The 9,953-nt window shown below is 54.5% G+C and overlaps 1 long non-coding RNA gene across 2 annotated transcripts; it reads left to right on the top strand.

Annotated features, from left to right (window-relative positions):
• The first annotated feature begins 5,384 nt into the window (after positions 1–5,384).
• LOC121038557 (uncharacterized) lies at positions 5,385–9,901 on the top strand. 2 transcript variants are annotated; one of them, XR_005794398.1, is made up of 5 exons: positions 5,385–5,419; positions 5,767–5,833; positions 6,813–6,939; positions 7,256–7,395; positions 9,865–9,901. It is a non-coding gene; the product is annotated as an uncharacterized LOC121038557 (long non-coding RNA). The 2 variants fall into 2 exon arrangements; XR_005794397.1 differs by lacking the exon at positions 5,385–5,419 and having other exon boundaries at positions 5,436–5,833.
• The last annotated feature ends 52 nt before the right edge of the window (positions 9,902–9,953 follow it).

Here is a 9,953-nt window from a genome sequence, read left to right as displayed (position 1 = left end):
GGGGAGTTAAGGTCCCATCTTCCTGGGGGTGGAGTATCTACATAAATTACTTGGAATTACTCTACCCAGAACGTTTTGACTTTTTAGTCATGTATTACTGAATCTTGGAAAATTAAAAAATAAATCTGCTCTTTGAATAGGGGAGACCACACACACACACACACACACACACCGAGGCGACAGCGACCATTAGAGTTAGATAGTGTGTCCTCTCTCCCAGGGGGTTCCGGAGGCGACTAGAGAGCACTGGAATGGCTTCAAGGCTAATTTACCATGTCCTGTCCTACCTGTGTGAATAAGGGACTTAAGTTCCCCTGGTCTCTGTTTTCTCATCTGCTAATGGGGGGAAGACAGGGTTTTTTTTTGAAAGATCCATTACATAATGTGGGTTAAAAGGTGCTGTAAACTGCAAAGTGCCACCAAGACTTGAGGTGCTATGGAAGGGCCCTTCGGGAACCGAGTTTGGCTGAGCTGTGTCTGGGCCTCCGGGAGCTAGAGTTCTTTCCTCCCAATGAAAGCAGGGAACGAAACTACCATCTGCGGGTTTGGAACAGCATGCTAGTTACATGCTGCGCTTGGGAGCTGGCCTTGGGCAAGTCATTGAACCTCTCCGAGCCTCGAGGCTCTCACGCATCAAGCGGAGGTAATGATAACATGTCACCGTGGGGCTGTTGGCAGAACTCACTGAGCTGATGCAGCACTTGGCACTGTCCTGGCCTTCACATCACCATTATCCTATTTAACCTCCACAACCTTCCTATTTCATAGTTGAGGAAACTGAGGCTATGACAGTTAAGCGACTTGCCCAAGGTCACCAGCTGCTAAGTGGCCAAGTGGCACTTGGACTTCAAGTCTGTGGACTCTGAAGCCTGTGTCCTTTTCACTGTGACACACGGCACCTGCCACAGCCCGAGTTCCCTGGTCCTCTGAGTCTCTCCCTCCCACTTTTCTTTTTTTAATGTTCATTTATTTATTTTTGAGAGACAGAGAGAGAGAGAGAGAGGCAGAAAGAGAAGGAGACAGAGAATCTGAAGCAGGCTTCATGCTTTAGCGCAGAGCCCCACGTGGGACTCGAACTCATGAACTATGAGATCATGACCTGAGCTGAAATCCAAAGTCGGCTGCTTAACCGACTGAGCCGACCGGCGCCCCTCTCCCTCCCACTTCTTTTTTTTTTAAATTTTTTTCAAAGTTTATTTATTTTTGAGACAGAGAGAGACAGAGCATGAACGGGGGAGGGTCAGAGAGAAGGAGACACAGAATCTGAAACAGGCTCCAGGCTCTGAGCTGTCAGCACAGAGCCCGACGCGGGGCTTGAACTCACGGACCGCGAGATCGTGACCTGAGCGGAAGTCGGCCGCCTAACCGACTGAGCCACCCAGGCGCCCCTCTCCCTCCCACTTCTAACCAGCCTGAGTTGTACTAGGGCATGGGGGTGACCACGGCATCTTCAGAACCAGAGAACTAGCCCACTGTCGCGCTCTCTCTCCCGTCTAGCATGCTGGGGGGCTCGACGAGCGGGCAGCGATCTTCCAGCAGGGGGAGCCTCTCCACCTCGGAGACCCACCCTCTATCGATGGCCATCTCGGGGCAGCTGGGAGTCCCGGGCTTGCGCCCTGCCAGTCCTCCTCCCAGGCCATTTCTCTCTAATCCTCTAACTGCTTCTGACAGCCTTTCAGGCTGCCGGGGAGGAAAGAAGCCCATGTGGCTCGCTCTGCCTGTGCTGCCCCGAGTCAACCTCTCCGCTAACATCCCAGCTTCTTCCCACGCCAGCCCAGCTCCCGAGCCTTCCAAATGGAGTCCCTGTCAGCAGAGGCCAAGGAACTCTGAACAAGGTCCCTGGCTGTGCAGAACACGCCCCTGGCAAAAGTGCCCTGCAAAGACCAACACCTGGGCTTGAATCCCGGCCTTGACTCCTACCGTCTCTGCGACCAGGGAGTGCTCCCAGCCTCCAGCTCCTCATTTGTAACAGCAAATGGTGACAATATAGAATCTGTACTTCCCAGGGTTGTCGTGCAGCCTAAACAGGGAGAGGCATGCCAGGCACTGAGAAGGGCCCGGCCAACCATCAGTGCCTGGTAAACAACAGGTTTTGTTACTGTGCCGATTGGCAAGGAGTGAGGCCAAGGGGGGCAGCCCCGTGGAGAAGGCCAGTGGACATGTCCTTGGAACCCCATGGCCTCCCCCGTGATTCTAGAATACTACTCTGGCGAGCCCTGAAGTGGAAACACTTGCTCAGCCCAGACAGCCTTCTCAGACCAGCTTCTCAGACCCCCCAGGCCCGGAGTGCCCCCAGCCCACTTTTCATCCCCATAGCACTGATGGCCAGACCACTTGTTCCCAGCATGTGCACAGGTCCACCCTCACCCTGCCCAATAGGGGCTCCTACAGAAGGGACTGGAAAGTTGGCTTTCCGGACACACTGGGGTATCAGCCAGGCTTGTGGGGACGCCCTTCCCTCAGTCCTGCATGGACAGAACCTCAGCCCGTCTCCCTACTCCCTGGCTCTGTGCCTAGCCCATACAGGCTGAATAAACGTGTGTAGCAATGAACTGCGTTCAGACTCCACCAAGGTCCGGGATGCTTAGAGGGCCCTTTACCGTCTCCTTCCTCCTCTTAGGAGCTGTTCTGGTCCAGGAGCCAAGTGTCCCCAGTCATCCCAGGGCATGCCCCAGGGAAGCCCTGCTGGGTCAGGAAAAGGCAAGGGAGTACATATATGTAGGGAGGACAGAGGGACAGGTGGGGACTCATTCATTGATGTGCCTTTTTTTCCAGACTGGGAAATGCAATGGTTGCAAATAGTTGGAAACAGCTACGCATCTCCCACCACACCAAGCACCAGGCCTGCTGCTTCCCTCCCTATACTTCCCCCCATCCCTTACCCGTCCCTCACCCTGACCCCCAAGGACCGTTCTCCCCCCAGATTTCAGCTGGCCCCACCGAGAAACCCACCTGGTCAGCAGACTTTCAGACCTGGTCACCTCTCTCCTCTTCCTCAGAGGGAACCTGGCTTTTCATGGTTAAGGAAGGTATGACATCTGGAGGGAGGACTGGACGGCAAGGCTTGGGGTCAGAGGGACTCTGCAACATGGATCGGTCACACAGGCAGTGTCACGTGCCAACACACAACAGTCAGCCAGGTGCCACAGGGACCTGCAGGCTGGCAGGCACAGAAGTACACACAGGCTCCCTACCCACCACCGCCCTCCACCAAGCACACGTAAACACACCCTGTCACACAGGCACACAAACACACGGACACACTGGCAAAGGGAAAAATCAAGACGGGGTCCCCCCTTCCTGGGGTCCCGTCTCCCCCTCTCAGCCCCTCTGTGCCCCAGCATTCTACATTCTCCAGCCGTCCAGCTCCGTGCTTTGCCCATGTGACTATCCTCCTAGTTGTAGCCTGTCCAACTATTTGGAGTAGGAGTTGGTGGGGGACAGGGAGGGGCAGGACAAAACCTTACCCCTGAGTTCACCCTTAGACCTAACTGAAAAGCCACGGTCCCTCTGAGGTAAAGGAGAGAGGTGAGCAGGCCAAAACCTAAACCCTGCTTTGTGGCTATTTACCCGAGACGAGCCTTGGATACCTCCCAGCCACTATTTCCTACATCCATGCCCGTGACCTGCTGTGGGGCAATTTGGGGCAGGGGCCTGTGGATGGGGGGCCCTGGAATCCGGGCTTGCTGAGGGCCCTCCATACTAGGCTGTCTGCTCCTGCAAGGACAGAGCCTGGGCACGGATGCCAGAGGGGTGGGAAAGGGGCAGGATTTATGGTATTTCCCCTCCAGCTGGAAACAAAGGCAGATTCCTGTGTCCAGTTCCAGCAATCCGGTCCCACCCACCCGCGTGGCTGGAGCTGAAGGAAATCCCGCTGGCCTGCGGCCTCACCCAGCCACTCAGACCCTCTTTCAAACAATCTCTCCCAGCTGGGGCCATTACCAGCTCTCAAATCCTGGGGACCTCCTCCTTGTTCAAATACTAAGTCCTCCCCATTGGGGATGGTCCCCTTAACCCCTCAGACTCTCTCCTCAGGCAGCAAGAGTCCCCTCAGCACCACCCAAGAGCCTACCAGGCCCCCATCCCCTTGCCGGGCAACTCTGCCCACCCTCACCCCACAAATTTGGGATCTGCTTTCCTTTAGGGTGGGCAAAAGTCTCAATGATTCTAGGAACTCTGCTGCCATTCCAAATGCTCAGCCAGACCTTCAGGACACCTCCAGTGATCTTTCAACCTGGCATTCCCCAATAATAAGATGTTCACCTCAGCACGATGTATCTTCCTTTATGGCAGCAAAATTGCAGCTTTAGGAAAGGGTGAAGAGTCTTAATTAGTGAAGAGTCAAGAGATACTGTATGTGGGGGAGTCTGGGTGACTCAGTCAGTGAAGCATCCGGCTTCGGCTCAGGTCATGATCTCACGGTTCGTGGGTTCGAGCCCTGCATTGGGCTCTGTGCTGACAGCTCAGCCTGCTTCAGATTCTGTGTTTCCTGCTCTCTCTGCCCCTCCTCTGCTTGCTCTTTCTCTCTCTCAAAAATGAATAAACTCCAAAAAAAAAAAAATTTAAAAAAAAGAAAAAAGAGATACCATGTAGGGGAAAAAAAAAAAGACACTATCTGATACCGATAGAATAGGAACTAAAGTTGAATTATTTAAATTTACAAAATAATAACATAATGATCAATAGTTAGAAGAGTGAGAAAAAGAAGAATCTAAATGGCCTAAATTCTGAAGCTTTAAGATAATGCCTGCCTGGCTCTGCCGGTAGAGGGTGCGACTCTTGATCTCAGGGTTGTGAGTTCAAGTCCCACCGTGGGTGTAGAGATTACTTAAAAATACAATCTTTAAAAAAAAAAATGCCCAACGCTTTTGAGTTTAGAGACAGCAGAAAGACAAATACCACACAGTGTCACTTACGTGTGAAATCCAAAAACAAAGACAAACTCATAGAAACCACAGGTAGAAAAGTGGTTGCCGGGGATGAGGGGAGGGAGACATTGGGAGAGGTTGGTAAAAGGGTACAACTTTCAGCTAGAAGATGAATGAGGTCTGAGGACCTAACGTACAATATGGTGACTACAGTTGATAATACTGTATTGCATAAAATTAGTGGAGAGTATGGAACTGAAGTTCTATTCACCAAAACAACAACAACAACAACAACAACAACAACAACAACAACAACAAGAGGTAACTATGAGGGGGTAATGGATGTGTTATTATTTTTTGAATGTTTATTTATTTATTTTTATTTAATTTTTTAAATGTTTTATTTTTGAGAGAGAGAGAGAATCCAAAGACAGGCTCCAGGCTCTGAGCTAGTTGCCAGCACAGAGCCAGACGCGGGGCTCGAACCCACGAACAGCGAGATCGTGCGCTGAGCCTCCCAAGTCAGACACTCAACCGGCTGAGTCACCCAGGTGCCCCCTGATGTGTTATTTTGGTGGGAAGAATCCTTGCACAATGTATACGTGTATGAAATCATTTTGATAAACACTTTAAATACCTTACAATTTGACTTGTCAATTATACCTCAATAAAACTGAGGAAAGATGGAGAGAGCTCAGTGCGAATGTATCATTTAGAGTTACCCAGTAAACATCAGAGAAGGGAGTAGTGGAGACTCTGGGAAGGGGGTCAGCCCCAGCAAGAGGGGCCGGGGGTGGGCACAGTTGCTTCTCGTTATCAAGTCCCTCTGCCAGGATCTCATTTCTTTATGTCACCCCGTGCTTATTTGGAATTTTTCGAATTTTTCTTTTTTTTTCAGAATGGTGGCCTCATAGTTCAAAGTCATCTGCAGTGGCTATACATTCATCTGGATAACAAGCCCTCAGGTACCTATCAGTAGACGAGGCAACACATCCTACTCATCTTTGAGCAGGTGGGGAAGCAGAGGCCCCCGTCGCACAGCCAAGCCTTTGATCTCCTGACTTCCGGTTCACGCTCTTTCTCCTCCCGCACAGCTCGGCCTCCCTCTAGCGCACAACCGGACATCTGTGTGGGTTTTAGAGCTGGTAGGGGACCCTCGCAGAGTGTTTGCTTTTCTGCTGAGAACGTGGTAGAGGAGGAACAGTCCGCGCCTTGCCTGGGTTGTGGAGACAAAGGCTCACGTGCAGACTCCAAGTCCAAGTCTGGACTCTTTTCCCGAGGTGGTGGGGCCGGTTTTCTGGAAGGGTCAGAGCATTGAGGACGCAAGTGGGGAGGGGCAGTCCAGAGGTTGCCGGTCTGCCGAGGTGGAGGTGGTGCTGGAACGGCTTCCCAGCAGAGCCCAGGCTGCAGGACAACTGCCCCTGAGGCATTGTGTGGGCACCGCCTGATCTCAGACTGCTGCCCTGACATGCCAACCCTTCCTTAAGAGGTTCCATCCTGAGATGAGTCATCCTGACGGTTCAGGGATAGGCAAGGAGCGGATGGACCCATCTACGGGACATCCTGGAGGAGGTGGGAAGGAAAAGGAAGGTGACTCTGTCCCTCTGAGTCTGGTAATCTGGCCCCTGTCTGCCAGCCTCTTCCTGAGGTGCTGGGTGGGTAGGCCCTAGCTGCCCTCCCCTCCCCCAACCTTAACACCAGCCACATGGCGTTTTTTACCTGAGCTGTAATGACCGGGCCTTAGATCAGACCATTTTCTGAATCTCAGAGCCAAACAAGAGAATATAAAGCTTTGGAAGTACCCAGTTTAAACCCCTCAGTGTACAGAGGAGGAAACTGAGGCCCAGAGAAGGTCCCCGGTTTACTGCTATTTTTAGGACAACATGGTGTTTCTGCTCAGAGCTGAAGGAGACCTAGAGAGATCACTTTTCCCTCCCACTCCAGGCAAAACTCGGGCTTCATCCAGCCCGCAAAGCTCAGACTCTCTTCTCCGTGTTGAATTGATGCACAGACTTCACAGGTATCTGCCCCTCTTCCCTCCTAAAGGAGACCCACAGTTCTTCCTCCTCAGGTAGTGTAACCCTGTTCTGCTGTTTCCATGTCTCTTACATTAGAAAGATTCCCTAGGTTGGCTCCTCTCGCTCTCCCACTCTGCAATTTGAATGAAACAAAGCCCAGCTCACCCTCTGCTAATTCCACCCTCCCCCTCCCCCTCCCCCTTGCTTTTTCTTCCTACTCCTCCCGAGCAGAGCAGAACTGGCTACATAATTTGTGGGGCCCAGTGCAAAATGAAAACGCGGGGGCCCTTTGTTCAAACATTACTAAGAGTTTCAAGATGGCAACAGCAGAGCATTAAGCCAAGCATGGGGGCCTATGTATCTGCACAGGTTGAATACCCATGAAGTTGGCCCTGCCTTCATGTCAAAAGCGATACGTGAACTCAACACTCGTACATGGTTCTGAAAGTGCAGGTTGTCCGATCTCCTGCCTGCCTGCTGGACTCCACGTCGTCACCTGCCTTCCACAGGTGAGAATCTCCTTGAGATTCACCCCACATAGCCGTCCTAGGATCTCCAGGCCTCTCTCTCTGCTTCACACACTATCGGGAAATCCTTCCAAATATCTAAATTCAGATCTCAGCCCTTTCAGCCTGTTTCCTCTTGTTCTGTCCTCACTGAATATGGGGAACAGCTGGTCCTTCTGAGTAATTAATTTTGTAGACTTGGACACAGTTTGTAATTCCTTTTCCCTTTCCTCATTGGGCCTATTCTCCAGGGCTTTCTCCAACTCTGTGTCCCTCCTCCGATGCCTTCCCCAGGTTTTCCGTGTGCTATGGCATGGGTGGGTTCACAAGAAGTTCTAGTGAGCACCAGGCAGGGGCCAGAGGGCTCAGTGCTCTGGAGAGGTTGGGGGACTCTAGCACAGACTGACAGCCCGTTCCCCAGTGCCCCATTGGGCACCCGTCCTCCTCCTCCAAACTTGACCCCTTCCTAGATAACACCCCCCCGCCCCGCCCCGCCCGGCCCCCATCCCCAGCGGCTCTCACCAGCGACTCAGCCCTAGCCATCTCACTGTTTCCGTCCCCGATGAGTGTCTCAGACCGAATGCTTCCCTCAGGGAAGCCCCCATTTCCACCGCCCAGAACAGAAATCCAGGGGCTGGGGTTGGCAGAAGTTTATCAGAAGCCAATGCAGGGCAGGGGCGGGGAGAGTGGGTATGATAGATGGACACGAGGCCACGCTCCGAAGTGGCCGCTATAATCTGAAAGAGCAGATACCGTAATCCCATAGTACTTCCTATTGGCTGCAGGACTCAGCTCGGTCCTGACACTGAAATCTGGGTGTGCCTTGGCTCTGCAATTCACAATGCTCACAAGTTGTGAAGCAGCTGTGGGGTGGGGGCTGGGGAGGGTTTCAGCAGAGGAAGTGAGGTCAGTCAACAACCGATGTCGTCCAAGCCTTGAGCTGATGTCTCCCCCAGCCTCTATTCCCAGCAAAGGCTGGGGTGGGAGCCCCCGGGGTGGGGTGGGGTGGGGTGGGGGGGAGGGTCCCTGGCCCATTTTACACAATCTTCACAGAGGAAGGCACCTTAGAGGTCCGCTTCTGCTTCCAATACCTACTCTTTCCACCTTGGCCCCCAGGCTACTGTCTCCCCAGCCTTTTCATTTATTCATTGAACACTGTCACTGAGGGTCCACCCTGCGGCAGGCACAGCCAGCCAGCATTTTTTGCTGTGCACTGAGATAAGCATCATTTGCCTTCATTCTCACAACAACCCTATGAGGCTGGCACTGTTGACTGTGCCCATTTAGCAGATGGGGGAGTGAGGCACGGAGAGGTACGCAGCTAGCCTGGATTCCCAGACTGCGGGGTCTTTGTGGGTAACTAGGAGGCTAGAAATGAAGTCCTGCCTTCAGGGTGCTCACAGTGGTTGGAGCAAAGCAAGGCGATGACGTCAGTACTCTGAGCCTATGCGAGGGAATCAGGACAGAGAGCAAGTTTCTCTCTGGGGGAGAAGCCATTCTGCTCCCCTCTGCAACTCTTTGTCTGCCTTGTCCCATCAGTGCCCCGACGTAGGCTCCCGTCCCCATCTCCATTTGGTGGGGTGAGGGGCCTGCCTGGAAGGGGGCAGTCGAAGGCAGTTCCCAGCCTCTCCTTCCAATTCTGGCCTGACATTGTGGGGAGAGGAGTGCTTGTCACTGGGCTGTGCTGTGGCCGGAGGGCCTCACTCTTCCCGCCGCTGACCCAGAGCAGCCCGAGCTGGGCCTCTTTACCCTGTGCTGAGCGGAGAGAGGCTGCGGAAGAGGGGAGTGAACAAGAGGGGGTGAAGGGGCCAGAGGGAGGAGGCTGAAGGATTCGGACCGAGTCGGGAGTCCTCGGGCGGGGGGTCGAGGGTGGAGAGGGAGGGGCCAAAATATTTCGGACCCTGCCAGCCCCAAACCCTGCCCTCGCTGCTCTGAGCCTAGTAGGCCGAGGACTAGGGGCCGAGGGTGGGTGAAGGACAGGTAAGTTACCTCCCCTTCCCCCTCTCCTCGCGGTTCTTCCCTCGGTGCCCCCCTTCCAGTCCCGATTCCAGGTCGCCCCCTCCGCGGCTCGGAGCGGGAGAGGGCGCCGCTCCGTCCATCGTCTCCGCTACCGGCCCTCAGACCGTGCCTCCCGCCTCGACTCTGGCCCCCCGCGGCTCCTGGCCTGGCCACCCCGCGAGACCCCCCGCGGCCCGAGTCCAAGGCCCGCCCCTTCGGGGAGGCGGATGTGGGAGGCTCGGGGCGGGGGCGCCGCCACGATCTCGGGGCGGGGGCGGCCCAGGCGGGCGAGGCGGGCGGTTGCCCTCGGGGTCTGGGAGCCGCGCGGGGGAGGGTCCGGGTCCTGCGGCCCCAGCGAGGGGCGAGCGGGCGGCCCGTCGGCTAGCTGGGCAATAGGAAACGGTTTATTAGGAGGGAGTGGTGGAGCCGGGCCAGGCAGGAAGACGCTGGAATAAGAAACATTTTTTGCTCCAGCCCCTTTCCCAGTCCCGGGAGGCCGCCGCGCCGTCCGCGCCGAGCGAGCCCCGCCCGGGCCCCAGCGCCGTCCGGGGCCGCGCACGACC

Source organism: Herpailurus yagouaroundi, unplaced genomic scaffold (genome assembly GCF_014898765.1).
Source record: "Herpailurus yagouaroundi ecotype Mexico unplaced genomic scaffold, PumYag 166, whole genome shotgun sequence".
Lineage (NCBI taxonomy): Eukaryota > Metazoa > Chordata > Mammalia > Carnivora > Felidae > Herpailurus > Herpailurus yagouaroundi.
This window is presented reverse-complemented; position numbering and strand designations above follow the sequence as displayed.